The sequence below is a fragment of the Nannobrachium achirus genome, assembly GCF_963921795.1.
Source record: "Nannobrachium achirus genome assembly, chromosome: 21".
Taxonomy (NCBI): Eukaryota; Metazoa; Chordata; class Actinopteri; order Myctophiformes; family Myctophidae; genus Nannobrachium; species Nannobrachium achirus.
This window is the reverse complement of record NC_137828.1, coordinates 20761098-20776270: the sequence shown is the minus strand read 5'-3', so window position 1 is coordinate 20776270 and position 15173 is coordinate 20761098. Positions and strand designations below refer to the sequence as shown.

At 43.1% G+C, this 15173-nt stretch overlaps 1 protein-coding gene across 1 annotated transcript in view; it reads right to left on the bottom strand.

Moving 5' to 3' along the window:
* ctnnd2a (catenin (cadherin-associated protein), delta 2a) overlaps positions 1-15173 on the bottom strand; it is a gene marked incomplete at both ends in the record, with an annotated part of 625519 nt that overhangs the window by 391976 nt on the left and 218370 nt on the right. The window lies entirely within an intron of this gene.

Below are 15173 nucleotides of genomic sequence, written 5' to 3'. Positions count from 1 at the left end.
GCACGTTCATGTGCATGTTCATGTGTAGCAACTTCTCCTCCTATGTTGAGGGCAAAAATAAGAATTAATAGAAATGAAGGTAATTAAATTAAACTAATGATTTAATTAATAGAAACATTTCGGCGCAAGTCCAACCATGGCCAAGTCCCCCCTGGCCAAGCTTTTTTCCTGCAGGAAACCCTGTAAATTATGACGTTCTGGTACATCGTCCTCCAACGCTCCAAGTTAACACTTTCCCCCTGCCGCTTAACGTCCATTATATAGCGTTAGCCCACAAAACAAACCGGTTGTTACACACGATGTGACACGGACCGTGTGTAAATTCCTCCCGTTTTCACAACGTGCCAGCCTGCCAGCTGTAGCTCTTTACAGACTGTTGTGCAAAGACAGCCTCCGACAGAACCAGTGGTGGGCAAGGAGGTAGGGAGCGCTTCGCTGTGTTCAGATGGACCGCGCTGGGTCAGCTGACTCAGCGCGACCGTCGCTAATTCGAATGACACCCGCAAATGGAAACAGGCTAAATTCGCTTTGTCTTAATGAGCATTTCTGATAATTAGCTTCCTATTTTCGAATACGTTTATGGAAACATGACTATACTGTGAGCTTATGGACCGGCGTGCGACACACGTCCTACGATGGAGGAGGAGAGAAAGAAGCTGTGTGTGGAAGCTTCTTTTACGCTCCCCCGAACGCCCACAAATACCCTCTTCCTGTAAGCTGGTTGAGCCGCTGGAACCTGCTTCCTTGTCTTTTCATTCAGGCTCAACAAGGCATTGGTTCCACATGGCCGCTGTCAGCCTGAAACCTTGTATCTCAACTTTTCTTTTCTCTTCTCCCCCGGAGAATATCGAGGTCCATTATTTATTGGGCGTTTGAGCCACGGACCGCGATTTGATGAGATTTAGCCTCTCAGACCCAAAACGTACAAATTATTTGGTTATCGTTGGATAGGATTTTGTCCCCAATTCCACGCTGTATTGATGTTGGTACCATACCATTCTCTAATTGCGTACAATTCGTGTAAATTACGTAACACAGGTGTTTAACAATAATTTTACTCTTGAGAGCGTAAAATGAAACCAAATGGACCCGTATGGGTCCATTTGGTTTCATTTTACGCTCTCAAGAGTTAAAGATCTATCAGGGTCCATTTGGTCACCAACCCCTCAAGGACCATTGGTGGTCCCCGGACCACTGGTTGAGAACCACTGCCCTAAGCAAAAATAGCCGATCTGCAATCTCACAATGCGACGCGTTGTATGATCTCTGCTATTTTAAAGGTGCGGTAATTGATTTTCTTTGGTTGAAATAAGTGTTAAAGAGCTCTATATTTGGATAGCTGTAGAGTGTTTGTTCAGTAACAGAAAGTAGATTTAAATAAACCAGGATTTACGCCAAATCCAGGTTTGACAAAGCCTGCTCCGTAGAGCCTGGTTTATTCCGTTCCACTAACGCCAAGCCAGGTTGAGAAGGAGGGACTTTGTCGAGACGGGATCGTAAAGCCAGGCTGAATGCGCGTTCATGTATTCCTTAAACGAACATGCAGCCGAGCGTTGATTCCTTGACAGTGACTAATCATGGAACCTAAGACCAGAGCGGGGTTCTTCCGCCCTATACCAAGTGAAAGTGGTCAAGTGTGAATGTGAGTTAAATATTGGACCAAATCAAAAGTATTAACAAGAGCTCGAGACTAAATAATAACTACAATTGGAACACAGGCTTTTTCTTCCCCCATCTCTTCACAAAAGTAACGGTTTTGGACGTGACGGCAACGGAAGGCAACACAAGGAATTGCTGCCAACAGAACTGCAGTGACTGCAGTAGTGACCCAACCTGGTCTGCGGTGCACACTGTAACTATGCAAATCCCCAGCACTGTACGCATACACCATTATGACAGGGAACTGCTGCTCCAGCAGATAGCAGCCATGTAATACAGTACACATACAGTACGCCTATTTAACAAAAAGATACTGTTGCTGCCGGGCAGAAAACCTTGTATCTCAATTGTTCTTTTTCTAAACACAATTACTGAATGTCAAGTCTCCAGGTTTCCTTCAGAATATATATGACCCTGGTTTACTATATCATTAGTGTGGTTGCCCGACAGGGCAACAGACTAGTCCTGGGGGAAAAAAATTCTAGATAAAATGTTTTTTTTAATGGGTTTTTACATTATAGAGCTAGCTCGAGTATTGGTCTAGCTTCACATGAGAGCTTGCTGCAGAATATAGTCATGTCGGCAACCACACTTTTCTAGTTATGGCACATTATGAGTCCACTATTAGTACTGGTGGTTCTCAAACGTTTTATTTGCAAGGACCAGTGATGTAAAGTCATTTTGTACTGTACAATTCTCAGGTATTTGTACTTTACTTGAGTATTTCCAATTTCCACTCCACTACATCTCGGATCCAAATATTGTACTTTTACTCCACTACAATTATTTGAAAACTTTAGTTACTAGTAACTTTGCAGATATAAATGATTATATTATAAAACATACATTAATCCACTTTAGCCCTATTTTATACTGCGACGCGTTGTGAGCTTGTAGATCTGCTATTTTCAAACGTTTTGTACTTTTACTTTTGGTACTATAAGTACTTATTGCTGCCAAATACTTTTATACTTTTACTCAGGTACATTTTGAATTCCGTAGGCCTACTTGTAGTATTGATACTTGTTTTACTGAGGTAAAACAACTGAGTACTTTTTCCACCACTGACCTGAACCACTATATGTATACGTCACTGAGCATTGAGTGCCCCAGAGCTAGGTGTAACGGAGGTGAATCGAACCTCCCCACCCGGGCTTCCAACCCGGGCCTCCCACGTGAAAATCCAATATCTTAACCATCACTCCAAAGGGATATCTCTATGTATAAAATAGACTTGGTAACCTGGCTAAAGAAAATAACACCTCTGTTAAGAACCTGGGGGTGATCATTGATGCTGAATTAAATTTTAATACACACATTAATCATGTCACGAAGATTGCCTTCTTTCACCTTAGAAATATTGCGCGAATTAGAGCCTATCTGTCGCTGAACGATGCAAAAACGCTGATCCACGCTTTTGTTTTCTCTCGGCTTGATTACTGCAACGCACTTCTCTCTGGTCTGCCAAAGAAAACAACTGACAGATTACAACTTGTTCAAAATGCAGCAGCCAGAGTTTTAACAAAAACTAAGATAAGAGAACATATTACTCCAGTTTTAGCGTCGCTACACTGGCTCCCGGTTGTTTTTAGGATTGATTTTAAAATTCTTTTACTTGTTTATAAAGCTCTAAATGGTCTGGCACCTTCGTACCTCTATAACTGCCTGCATAGATATGTTCCAACCCGCCCACTCAGGTCCTCTAGTGCAGACCTACTTGAGGTGCCAACAATGACATATAAAAAATATGGTGAAGCAGCTTTCTGCTTCTATGGACCGACAGCTTGGAATAAACTACCACTACACCTAAGACAGGCAGCCTCGGTGGATAGCTTTAAAGCACAGCTCAAGACCTATTTCTTTACTCTTGCTTTTAGCTAAATTTTTTAATCCCTATGCTGCTATTGACGTCCGCACGGCTCTGAAATTGTTCTTCAATGTTCTATGCTTTTATTTTTTCTTGCTTTATTGTAATCATTTTACTTATCTCTTTTTTATGTATTTTTTATTTCTATTTTACTTTTTCTCTGTTAAGCACGTGTGCTTCATTTTATGCTCTGTAAAGCACTTTGAGCTGCATTTCATGTCATGAAAGGTGCTATACAAATAAAGTTTTATTATTATTATTATTATTATGGAATGAAGGAGATACTAGACTTTTGAGGCTTCAAGGCTGGGGCTGTGACTCTCTCCGCCACATAAGCACACTCTTTTCTTTTTTTTTCAGTTGGTCTCCGCAACACTCCTTGTATGAGCAGTGCAGAGAAATATTAACACTACAACCCCCAATCCCAGATGATACACGCACACACCCACGCGCACATGCACGCCCAACACGGGACTGTAAATGTATGTGTGTGTGTGTGTTTGGCTTTATTGAGTGGTGGTTAGGTTCATGACCTGTGCACTCAGCTGTGTGTCAATATTTCATTAAGTGCCTATTCTTACTCCCTTTGGTCTCTCTCTGTTTCCCTCTCTCTCTCTCTCTCTCTCTCTCTCTCTCTCTCTCTCTCTCTCTCTCTCTCTCTCTCTCTCTCTCTCTCTCTCTCTCTCTCTCTCTCTCTCTCTCTCTCTCTCTCTCTCCAAGGTCTAACATTGCAACATCTCTGCAATTGAGTTCATGATGATATAAAGGAGACAAAACAGTTCCCAAAAGCATACTGGTGTTTCTAGCTCCCTCCTCCCTCCCTCCCTCTCTCTCTCTCTCTCTCTCTCTCTCTCTCTCTCTCTCTCTCTCTCTCTCTCTCTCTCTCTCTCTCTCTCTCTATTTACCATTTATGCATTTGGCAGAGTGACTAACACATAGTGCAGGATAGGAGTAAATGGCATGTGAACTCCATCCAACTAACAACAGGGTTAAGTGGTCAAGTACACAGATTGCCAAGAAAACAATGAAGTGCTGGAGAGTAGCTAGAGACCTGTTTCCCACTTGCGCCCGAAGCCGTAAATTCACTGGCAATCGTTCCTTAGGCTATCGCTGTATTTTGTTGATTTACGAAGGATTTTGCTCAGTAAATTTCCACACTCTTGAACTACAAGTGCACCATTTGGGCCTACAGTTGTGCCATTTCAAATCTTCACACGTCCTGCCATTGGCAAGACAGTAGATTTTCAAGGGGATTTGCAGAATCATTGAGCTTGTAGATCAGCTATGTTTGCTATTTTTATGACCTTCTCTGACCTTCTCTAAGTTTAAATATACCTATGAAGGTGTGTTCTGCTTTTCAATGGGAATGGAGTGGTTTCTTGCCATTTGCGAGTTTCCGCAAAAATATGCTCCATTTTCCATAGAAATTAGAAAGGCAAAACAGGGAAAGAAACCTGTGGAAAAATGCATTTGCAGGACATTTTCAGGAAAAAAATAATAAATAATCGCCCACAACTGAAGTTGGAACGAAAGTGCCATATTTCTGATAGCCAGTAGTACCTGAATAGCCTACTTTAAGTTCACTCCATTAATTAATCCCAGATCTGACGTTATTTAGAGTTCAAAAGAGATTCACTTGAAAAGAAAAAGAGACAGTTTTTATATGCACATGGTTCCCACTCTTTACTCTAAACTCCCCTTCTCCCTCTGTGTATTTTTGGTTACTTCTTGAAAGCTGAAAGCCTCGGAGTCAAAAGGCCCAACTGAAATACACCGATATAATGACATCATAATATTATCCCCTCCCTCCTTTGCCACACAACGACACTGTGGGTGTGAGTGGCTAACTTCAGCTGGGTCACCACCCATGTGCATATCTCCCTGTTTGGGCCGTTCTGTCCCTGACATCTGCAGACCCTCTATGACACCAGTCTCGTGTGACATGGTGGGGTCTATGGATTCCTGACACATGCACGTCCTTATCTCCATACATGGACTTCCAGACATTATGCCCTGGAACTTTTCGTATACCAGACAGAGCAGTTATTCCCTCCTCATCTCCCACAATGAAACAGAAACCTGAAAACACTGACAGATGTGCCACAAAGTTGGCTTGATTTCCGACTCAGCTGACGCTTTAGTCTGACACTGTTCCCTGTTCTGAACGATTTACAGGGGAGGGACTTTGACTGATCAGCGGATCCGCCTACTTGTGGCTTCTTCCGTGCACACAAAATTGCTAGCCATTAGCACACACCATGGCAACAAACACCGTGTGTGTGTCTGTGTGAGCAGGCACGTGTGAGCACGAGCACGCGCGGCGCGTGTGTGTCTGTGCGAGCACGAGCACGTGTGGCGTGTGTGTGTCTGTGCGAGCACGAGCATGTGTGGCATGTGTGTGTCTGTGGTGCAAGTAACTGCTTCCACACAGAACTGTAATCAGAAACATGTAATCAACAGCTTGGTGAAATCAGTGTGTGTGTATGTGTGTTTGTGTGCCACTGCTGCCTGGTGTGTGTGTGCTCTTCCTGAAATGTAATCGTTTCAACTGCTGCGCGGATTGGATATTCGACCCACCCCCACCGCCTGCGCTCATTGGAGGAGCCGCAATTTCGGATCGGTAAACTGCCGATTCATTTACTCAACACCAGACCAGAGAAACAGTCCACTCTGAGAGTGGGCGGGGTATAATGGGCTGGAACCAGGCTACCACAAATTGACATGATTGCAGACACACACAATAATCCCCAGCAACATCAGGCAAGCTGGGCATGCTTTGCACCACATGTGCTGCTTGTTTTAAATCATAAGGATGGCCAACCTTAAAGGAGTAGTTCACCACACACACACACACACACACACACACACACACACACACACACACACACACACACACACGCGCACACACACACATACACACACACACGCACGTGTCACACACGCATACACGCATACACGCACGCACGCACACACACACACAGAGTGTAGGAGCGAGCGATGATGAGTTTGGATACTCAGCTCAGGCACTAAGTGCTCGTCAATAATTCATAGAAAAGCCGTGGATGAATCAAGATGAGAGAGACTGAGCCCGTTATGAGCAAGAACAGCACACGCACGCACGTGTGTGTGTGTGTGTGTGTGTGTGTGTGTGTGTGTGTGTGTGTGTGTGTGTGTGTGTGTGTGTGTGTGTGTGTGTGTGTGTTGTGTGTGCCTTCAACCCTTCAGGTGAAATTAGGCGTACTGTACTGGTATATTGCAGCAAGCCTTGTAATGTATAAACATTCACATTAAGACGTATTGTGAGCTTGTAGATCGGCTATTTTCAAATGTCCGAAATGTCTAAAGGGTTGAAGTGCTTCATGTGTATTTTGTTACTAAATCTACAAAGTAACTAGTAACTCAATTCTCAAATAAATGTAGTGGAGTAAAAGTACAATATTTTGATCTGAGATGTAGTGGAGTAGAAGTAAAAGTATTCGAAATTCAACTCAACTCAACTCAAATACTCAACTCAAGTACAAATACCTCAACACTGTACTTAAGTAAATGTACTTAGTTACTTTCCACCACTGCTCCCAAGTTTCCACATGTTCAGTCCTGCAATCATCTCGACCCCATCGTTCAGAGATAACGTTGTCCGTGTGAAGCTCGTGGACAAGTGGAGATATTTGACTAAACACAAGTTTTCCGCCAGAACATTCAAATGGATATGAAACTAGAGTTTAAACCGCAAGTTTAAATGGAGCCACGCCGAGTCTGCTACACGGGAGTGTGTGGGGGGTGAACATACCCATGTGAAATGTATGTAATATCACACATGCATGCAGGGGCTATATTAGCCCTAGCAACCGTGAGCAATTTAGTTTGCACTTGGCAGCCTCTGCCTCTGGAGAATTTATTTTCTCTCAACTTCTCTCTCCCTCTCTCACTCTCTCTCTCTCTCTCTCTCTCTCTCTCTCTCTCTCTCTCTCTCTCTCTCTCTCTGTGGATTTCTCTCATTGTGATTGAATATTCTACCATAACATCTACACTTCATAATAACAAAGACGGTCTTCTAATCCTATCATCTGTGCGTTCTCCCTCTTTCTTTCTCTCTCTCTCTCTCTTCATCTGGATATATATATATATATATATATATATATATTATATATACAGTATATACTGTGTGTGTGTGTGTGTGTGTGTGTGTGTGTGTGTGTGTGTGTGTGTGTGTGTGTGTGTGTGTGTGTGTGTGTGTGTGTAAGGAACTCATTTACATAAATATAGGCCTATAAGAAAGCTGATGGAAAGGTATCTACCCGACAGCAGCGATATATTAAACGCATATACATTTGTCCTTTCCTCTCTGTACATCTATCACTCCTTTGTCCCACTCTCTACCCGTTGCCTTCTCTATATATAGGTCCCTTTCCCCCCACTATCTCTCTCTCTCTCTCTCTCTCTGCGTTAAGGATCCATGTGTGTGAGTGAAATAACATTGTGTGTGTGTGTGTGTGTGTGTGTGTGTGTGTGTGTGTGTGTGTGTGTGTGTGTGTGTGTGTGTGTGTGTGTGTGTGCGTGCGTGCGTGCGTGCGTGCGTGCGTGCGTGCGTGCGTGCTGCAATATACCAGTACAGTACGCCTAATTCCACCCGAAGGGTTGAAGGCACGCGCACACACACACACACACACACACACACACACACACACACACACACACACACACACACACACACACACACACACACACACACACACACACACACACACACACACACACACACACACACACACACGTGCGTGCGTGCGTGTGTGCGTGTGCTGTTCTTGCTCATAACGGGCTCAGTCTCTCTCATCTTGATTCATCCACGGCTTTTCTATGAATTATTGACGAGCACTTAGTGCCTGAGCTGAGTATCCAAACTCATCATCGCTCGCTCCTACACTCTGTGTGTGTGTTTGTGTGCGTGCGTGTATGCTTGTGTGATACGTGCCTGTGTGTGTGTATGTGTGTGTGTGTGTGTGTGTGTGTGTGTGTGTGTGTGTGTGTGTGTGTGTGTGTGTGTGTGTGTGTGTGTGTGTGTGTGTGCGTGCCTTCAACCCTTCGGGTGGAATTAGGCGTACTGTACTGGTATATTGCAGCACGCACGCACGCACGCACGCACGCACACGCACGCACGCACGCACGCACGCAAGCACACAAACACACACACACACACACACACACACACACACACACACACACACACACACACACACACACACACACACACACACACGCGCACACACACACACACACACACACACATACTGAGAGAGAACACACCTGTGTGCTTTGACACCTGCGCAGCGTAGCAACGCATAACAGTACGTGGCTACGCTAATAGTCGTAGGCGCTTTTGGTGAATGCATGCAAAATATTACTATCGCCTCACGATGCAGGCAAGCCCAAAGACACAAAATATTAGATATATAATATCACATTTAATTCTGTCGGTCCTTTTCCTTGCCGTGCAAGGCAAATCTCTCCTCAAGAGAGATGATCGTAGCGTTGAACTTATGTCATATCCATGATAATACACAGACCGGAGGTTGTTTTTAATGGTTCACCTTTTAAAATTGGACTCATCCTATCGGCGAATGGTGATAGAATCGCCAAACCGCCCAACTCTAATGCACGCATTAAACATGCATAGATAAAATATCTTTAAGGACATTGTGCGTACCTCATGATCACGTGTACAGTCAACACACACACGCACACATGTGTGTTTAAAATCTAAACACTCACACATAAGGAGCAACGAAATTTAACAGGAATTCAGACACGGATCGCCCCTACACATTTTGGCCTAAAATCACGCTGCGACCTGACGGTCGCTTATCTCCCGATTAGGGAGTCTTACTGGTTTAATTTAAGATGTTGGTAGGTTTAGGCATAGTTTTGCTTTCCCCCAGCGGGGCGGACCACTCGGCCAACTTGATGAGAACAGACCACAGCCCCTAATATTAAAGGAGTAGTTGTGATAACAATAAATTTACCCCCATTCGTTCCGGATGGGGACCCGTTTCGAAACGGGTCCCCATCCGGAATCAATGGGGGTAAATTTACTCGAATCAAATTTTTGTCTTAGGAATGCGACAAAAAACAAAAAATGTGTCCCAATTTGGCTGGGAGCCAGTCATTGGATTTTTATTCATTTTCATTTTTTCATTTCATTTGAAAGCTGGGAATCATAGCTACAAAATGATATATTGGTTGTGGAGATTGACCCAACAGTTTTGAAGATATGGCTTATAGAATGATGCCATGCTGAAATACTACTTTTGAGATATTCAAGTTCTAAATAAATTTCTAACCTGCAAATGACCTGACGATCTCTCACATTAATTAAAAAAAGTCTTATTTACATGCAGAGTTAAGCTCTGGCGTTTAAGTGAAATGTAGCCTGAAATTTATGAAATATTAGTGGCTTTAGGTAGCACTTTATAATGAAGTACCTCAATAAAGGCTAATTAACAGCTAATACGGCACTTATTAACAATGAATTAACAGCTAATAAGGCACATTAAGTCCTAATAGTGCATTTATAAACCCTTTACTATGCACTTATTATGAGATCAATTAACACTAACAAATCCTTAATAAAATCTTTATTATAACAGTATAAACAACAACAAGTCATTAATTAAGCCTTTATTAACACTTTATTAGGCAATTTAAAGCCCCCTATTCTAAAGTGGGAACACATCGGGTACACCCGCCACTCTGACATGTCGGAAAGGAGACATGTCAGAGTGGCGGGTGTACCCGATGTGTTCCCACTTTAGAATAGGTGGCTTTAAATTGCCTAATAAAGTGTTAATAAAGGCTTAATTAATGACTTGTTGTTGTTTATACTGTTATAAAAAAGATTTTATTAAGGATTTGTTAGTGTTAATTGATCTCATAATAAGTGCATAGTAAAGGGTTTCTAAATGCACAATTAGGACTCAACGGATATTAAGTTTCCCATAAGGGGACTAATAATTATTAATTAAGTCTTATTAACCATTTATAAATCTAAATAGTATTATAATACATTTATAACTATTAATTAAGAACTTATGAGCACATAACGATTAAGTATCTCATAAATACACTACCCCCCTTATTATTGCCTTATTAAGATGTATAAGCACATATTAAGGTTAATAAGTATCTTATAAGTGTTTAATTAGTTGTTAATTCATTATAATCAACTCGTTAATTACGGTTTAATAATGTTTGAATAAGAGTTAATTAATTGTTAATGTGCCTTATTAGCTGTTAATTAATTGTCAATAAGTGCCTTATTAGCTGTTAATTAGCCTTTATTGAGGTACTTCATTATAAAGTGCTACCTGGCTTTATCACATTTTAGTGAGAAAAAAAAAAAAAGGTATTTTCAGTCCCTGTCTAAAGCTGTACTTTCCGAGATGACTGGCTCTCAGTGAGATTGGGACACAAATATTATTGAACCCTACTCTCCATGGCATGAGAAAATCAATAGAAAAAAAGTCATTTTGGGGGTGAACTACTCCTTTAAGTTAGGAAGTAGTTAGGCAATAAACATAGATGTGACAGCTCCCTATTTACACATCTGGATCCCCTTTTTACGTACATTTAAATCTTGGTTTTGGTTGGATCGTTTCATTTTTGCTTGCAGATGGCATTGTTCAGACATCCCAACTCTCTCTGGAAGTTGCGGGAGTCTCACGGGAATTAGCGTTTGTCCCTGACACCCGCGTGTGTTAGTAAAGCTCCCACAAATGCTGTCCATATGTGGGAGAATGGTGGGGTCTAGAGGCACACATGAGCCACACGGGTGGATCGGCAACGTACGATACAATTTCTTTGTTCTCATTCGTCGTTTAACTGTCGATTTGGCAAATGTTATTCGTTGTGGGAGATGTGGGCGTCTAAAAGTGACCAACCACTCGTCTCAGATGCAGAGATTGAGAGTGGAAAAAAGTCTGTTCTTCAAGTGCGAAGATGGGGGTCTAATCAGCTGATAACACACAGGTGTGTTGGTTTGTTGCGTTACCACACAGAACTGCGATCAGAAACATGTAATCAACAGCTTGGTGAAATCAACGTATGTGTATGTGTGTGTGTGTAACTGCTGCCTGGTGTGTGTGTGCTCTTCCTGAAATGTAATCGTTTCAACTGCTGCGCGGATTGGATACTCGTTAGACCCACCCCCACCCCCTGCGCTCATTGGAGGAGCCGCAATTTCGGACGGTAAATCGCAGATTCATTACACAACACCGGACCAGAGAAACAGTCCGTTCTGAGAGTGGGCGGGTCTATGGGCTGGAACCAGGTTAACCTCTTCCACCACTGTGTACTTGAGTGAAGCACATCACGTTGGGTATATAAATATACCCACTACGCCAGTGGTCTCAACCTTTTCAGGCCGCGACCCCCAAAATAATCATATTTTAACTGGGGGGACCCCACCCTGCACAAGCACTTGGAATTGTAGGAGTTGGCATTGCATTTAGTTTCAAACAGGTTGAGAACCACTGCATTACGCCACCACTGCATCACGCTCCATCTCCTCGTGTGTCTCTCTCTCTCTCTCTCTCTCTCTCTCTCTCTCTCTCTCTCTCTCTCTCTCTCTCTCTCTCTCTCTCTCTCTCTCTCTCTCTCTCTCTCTTTCCTACTCTCTCGTTCAGTAGCTAATCTTTAAATGTCATCCATTACCCACCATTCCTAATATCAAGAAAGGTCAGTGAGCATTAGGTGTAGATGGGAATGCAGTGTTCCAATACCGATGACCTGTAAAGTAAATGCCATCCGCATTTAATGGCTTCTTCGTATGCGAGCTGAATCTCAATCATCGTGACATGAATTTATTCAGTCTTTCAAATGCCCTTAAAGCCCTGGGAAACATGTCATAATTTTAAATGCTGGATATCCAAATAATGTGAAAGAAAACAAAAGAAGAAAAAATTTGGTATTTATAGTCGGGGGCCTTAGGGTTTTTTCTTGCTAATCAGTCTAAACGCGCCACATTTTGCACAGATGTAGTCCAGGGCATGCTCTATTGATTTAGCTAAGGTGCCCGAGTCGGCTACTTTCGGGGTCGTCAAGTTGGGCTCCCATTGACTTTCTATACAGGAGGAAAATACCAAGAAAAAGAAATCTGCTTTAAGTAGGATGTGAGTGGTCTAACTAGGGGTTTTTCATGATTCTGAATCCATTGCAAGCATTTGTTTTGCACAAAAAACATTCCTTGGACTATAAATGGCCCCACAAAACTCCCACAAAACGATGATTTAGTGATGAGTCATCACTTTTCACAGTTTTGCGGGCGCCCTAGCTAAATCATTAGAGCATGCCCTGGGCTACATCTGTGCAATCTGTGCATTTGGCGCTTTTAGACTGATTAACACGGAATTACCATTCTATCTCCCTAAGGCCTCTGACTATTAGGCCTATTAGGCTTTAGAGAGGCAGGTACCACCTTACACTATGTGGTGGTGTGGAATCACAGGCAATTAGATATACACAGCAGAAAGACACACTTTGAGTTGATCTCTCTCCATGTTCTGTGACACAATGGGTGCGTTCGGAAATGCGCACTCAACGCACTGGTATGCCATGTTGTCGTTCGTTTATTCGGTGCACTTGGTGCGTTGTCGTTCGGAAATCCAGTGCGTGGCGCACCGGTGTGCTGAGTGCACGCACTGAACAACCCTACTCAGAAGATGGGGTTTGGCGGTGTGGTGGTGTGGTGCGGTGTTCTGATTGGTTGGTTTTCATGGCCGTGTCTTGAATGCTTCTCAGCTGTGAACAATGGAGGAAATAACCGCAAAATACAGCACTTGCAGCTTAATTGGTCGTTTGGGCTTGATAGTTTCACACACGTCATCAACATGTAAATTAACAGCAGGTATGCCAATGTTGTGAATTAGACCTACATCTCCTAATAGCAACGTTACGTTAGCATACTCAGCAGCAACTGCTGCTTTTTAGAAAGTTTACCTTCAGAGTTCAGAGTGAAAAAGCGCACAGCTGCCTCTTAAAACTGGTCGTTCGTAAATAAGCCACACTGAACGCACTCTCCAACGTCACGCCCACTGCACTCACTACACTGAGCACACACCCGGTGCGGGTTTCCGAACGCACCCTATGTCAGGTGGAAACCTGTTTGTCCAAAATGGTTACTTTTCAGGAAATGGAAAAAGGATCCTGTGTTCCAAAGGACACAATGTAGTTATCTATGCAGTCACCAGCTCTCTCACACCTACAGACACTAGTTTGTTAGTTTGTCCACTACTGTTGTTGTTCTTAGTCATGGCTGCCAGTTCCCACCTGATGTTGTGTGGGAGTTCTAACTGCTCCAAACCATACTGAATAACTGCCAGTGTGCATAACAACTTCAGACTAGGACTCAAGTCTACGATGTGCAGGCCACCAGGTGTGGGGTATCCTCCAAAGAGGATGATACGATCTCCCACCATGGAACAGCACGTCCCTGCCATCCTATCTGTGCCTTTCCCCTTGGGCTCAACCTTCTTCCAGGAGAAGGTCTCTGGATTTAATTTCCACAGATCATTTAAGTTCTGGTTCCTGTGGCAGCCAACAAATATGTACAGCTCTCCGTTGTAGGTAAAGGCTGAGCGCTGCGTCCTTCTGGAAGAAGCTGTGCAGAAGACGTGCTCAGCCAGCAGTTGGTCTCTGTGTCAAACACTCTAATGTTGTAGTATTCCTCCTGGCCCCTCCAGGCCCCTAATATAAATAGCTGATCTACAAGCGTATTATGCACAAAACCCCAAAGTCCACTTCGACAACATTCACACCATTCCTGTCACATCTATCTTCTCAGCCGAGGACTGTCATGATTCTTCTTCTATTTTTTGTTAATAAGGTTGCCAGTGTCAGGGCTGGTATTACACCCTCCACCTCCATCCAACTTTTATTTCCAAACGCTTTTACACCCATTTCTCTCCACGATCTAACAGAACTAGTGAGCCACACAAAAACAACAGTGTGAAATGACCTACTGATGTCGGCCGACTCTGGCAAATGCTCTATCCTTGTTTTACTGGATCTTAGTGTTGCATTTGACACTGTGGACCACAGTATTTTGAGAAACAAACTTAGAGAATGGGTGGTTGTCACAGGGAGTGCACTGGATTGGTTTAAGTTGTATCTCACATCTAGATGTTGTTCAGTGGCAGTAGGCCCTCATGTGTCAAAGTCTGTCCCCCTTTCATGTGGGGTCCCCCAAGGCGCGGTACTTGGTCCGATTCTATTCGCACAGTATTTACACTAGGACACATTATAAACTCTTTTAAAGGCATCGCCTACCACCTTTACACCTTACCCAGACTGCCCTGATGATTTTTAAAGACACCCGTGATTTTTCTCCCTCTTAAACATATACTAGGAAGATATTTTCAAAAAAGTGTACAGAAAGTGACAAAATTATGTTTTTATGTGGCCACACCCTGTCATTAATTTAAGTATACCTGGTTTTCACCTTAGCACCACCCACCTGAAGTTAGCCACAGCCATTGTCATATGATAATAAGGGGAGGGGATGATGTCAGTGTGTCACGAAAGCAGTGTATTTCAATTGGGCCTTTTGACTCAGAGGCGTTCAGCTTTCAGGAAGAAACCAAAAGTAAACAGGGAA